The sequence below is a fragment of the Myotis davidii genome, unplaced genomic scaffold, assembly GCF_000327345.1.
Source record: "Myotis davidii unplaced genomic scaffold, ASM32734v1 scaffold309, whole genome shotgun sequence".
Lineage (NCBI taxonomy): Eukaryota > Metazoa > Chordata > Mammalia > Chiroptera > Vespertilionidae > Myotis > Myotis davidii.
The window spans coordinates 3,545,513-3,548,122 of NW_006383013.1; the positions used below are offsets into that span (position 1 = coordinate 3,545,513).

At 54.3% G+C, this 2,610-nt stretch overlaps 1 pseudogene; it reads left to right on the forward strand.

Moving 5' to 3' along the window:
• Window positions 1-406: 406 nt before the first annotated feature.
• LOC102764526 lies at window positions 407-2,141 on the forward strand (annotated as a pseudogene).
• Window positions 2,142-2,610: the final 469 nt, after the last annotated feature.

The following is a 2,610-nucleotide window of genomic DNA, read 5'->3' on the forward strand; positions in this document are numbered from 1 at the left end:
AGTCAATCAAAAAAATGAGTTCGCCTGTCACCCCTGACATGCATGTCATAGGTTCGCCATCACTGCACTAGAATGTAGCATACATAAAAGTTTAAAATGTCATGCTAAGTGAAAGAAGCCAGTCACAAAAGACCAGATATTATGACTGCATTTATGTGAAATCTAGGCATTTCCCTGGAGGCATATCCATACAGAACGCAGATTAGTGTCTGCCTGGGGCTAGGGCTAGGGTGGGAGGACAGGGAGGGAGAACTGGGAAAGGAAGTCTATTGTTAATGGGTATGGTTTTCTTTGGGAGGTGTTGCTAAAGTCCTACAATTGGCTCCTGTTGGGGGGGCGTGGCTAGCCCCTGGGGGGCGTGGCTGGACTCCCTAGGCGAGACCTTGCCAGCTTAAAGCCCTACCTCATGGCCCACGCTCTGGTGGCTGTTACCCCGCGAGGCATGGAGGAGTGCGCTTGCCTCTGCGGCGTGAGCTCTTCGCTGGGATGCCGGTGTCTTCAGCAGCGTCAGGGCGCAGATGAGATGGCAGCGGCCGACAGCAAGCCCGCCCCGGCCCGGGCCCCGGCCCCAGCCCCGTGGAGCCGGACACGGCAGCGGGGTGCTGTGCGCGGAGTGGAGGAATCGCGAGCCCCCTGCCAGCCCGGCGCTGCTCGCTGCAGGACCTGCCGGTGGAGATTCTGGTGGAGATCTTCGCCTCGCTCCCCGGCACCGATCTGCCCAGCCTGGCCCTGGCCTGCAACAACTTCCCCCACATCCTGCACATCGACAGCATGTGTTCGCCTCGCTCCCCGGCACCGACCTGCCCAGCTTGGCCCAGGCCTGCACCAAATTCTACCACATCCTGCACATCGACAGCATCTGGAGAAGGCGCTGCTGGGAGGAGTATGGCGTTTGTGAAAACTTGCAGAACCTGGAGACGATAGGTATGCCTTATCGAGAAGTCTATGCGAAGCTGCTCCACCCCTACAGAAACATTTTGGGATTGTGGCAGCTAAGTAATGAGCTCTATGGAAGACTGCTGAATGTAGTGGTGGATGGCTTATTATGCATTACTGGTTGGATAAACGAGCCTTACCAGAACCCCCATGTGGATGGCCCAATGCAATTCAAGCCCTCGTTTAGAATTCGCCTGACGGAGAGTAAATCAGCCATGGTGGTGTGCCTGGAAGGCCACAGCAGGCCCCACAGCTGCCACATGCAGATTCTGAAGGACAGGATCTCCATCAAGTGCCACCCGATGCACCACTACATCATGTTTGGTTGTATCCGAGAGCGTATACCATGGTGGCATAGGGAAGAGAGACGGCTGGCGCTGGCGCAGGAGGACAGACCTCAGCCTTACTGCCTGACCTACCGCCGCCTCTACCTCCCACCGAGCCACCGGGATGACCTCATCAGGCCAGGCCTCTTCCAAGGCAACTGCGATACCAATGGCCTACAGATTGCCATGCTCAGCTTCCATGGGAAGTATGCCATGGTCACGAAGATCACAGGAGATCTCAGCACCGCTGCCTGGCAGGAGACGTTAGAGATCCACCTCATGCTCCGCATCCAGGTGCCAGATGGCGAGGTCTTCCGAAACTTCAACGAGCTCTCCCGCATCGTCCAGGAGATTCACCAGGAGCAGCAGCAGCAGCAAGAAGACAGGACTGAGGAAAGCGAGGGCCATGGCTGGCAGAGCCCTGCCCAGCCCAGCGTCGGGGAGTCCTGCGCTGCAGCTTTGGAGGAGCCACCCATCCCGTTTGTTCTGCCTGTGGGCGTGCGCTCACGTGACCAGAACTACCCCCGAACCTGCAGGATGTGTTTCTATGCCATGGACACTGTAAACTTATATGGCTCAGCCTACCCCAAGCGCTTCCCTGCAGTCTTCATCCTGTTTGATGAGAACCACTTCGGGTTCATCAGGCTGGAGTCGAGATGCTTCATCCTGTACAGCAGAGTCCAGGAGACCTTCCAGAATGCGGAGGCACCATCCCCGCAGGCTTTCCTGGAGGGGATCAAGAACTTTCAATCCGCAGCCCACGCGCCTCCCGGTTCCCGCAGTCTGTCTGTCCGCCCGCGTGGCAGCCGCGGTGGCCATACCCTAGTGCCCCAAGGGCTCCTAAGCTTTACCTTGGAAGCATTTCTGGCCAAAAGGTGAGAATGCCTTCAGCTCAACTCTTCAAAGCCCAGGTGTGCTGAATGGGTTTTTATTATGTAAATTCAGTCAAGAACCTGGAATACCTCCCTTATCTTGAGTTTTGGTGAAACCTCCTGATATTTTGGGGGATTGGGACTATTAAATAAACACGCTGTCTTGGGACTTGGTCTTTCTGCCTCTTTGCCAGAAGAGGACAGAAGCCCACCCAGGCCCAGCCTTTGATCTGTTTTATGTCTGTCTTTCATTTTTCTCAACCCCCTATACACCTCCATTTATTTTTATTTTTACTATTTTAAAGATATATATATATTTATTATTAATACTATTAAATACACGCTGTCTTGGGACTTGGTCTTTCTGCCTCTTTGCCAGAAGAGGACAGAAGCCCACCCAGGCCCAGCCTTTGATATGTTTTATGTCTGTCTTTCATTTTTCTCAACCCCCGATACACCTCCATTTATTTTTATAT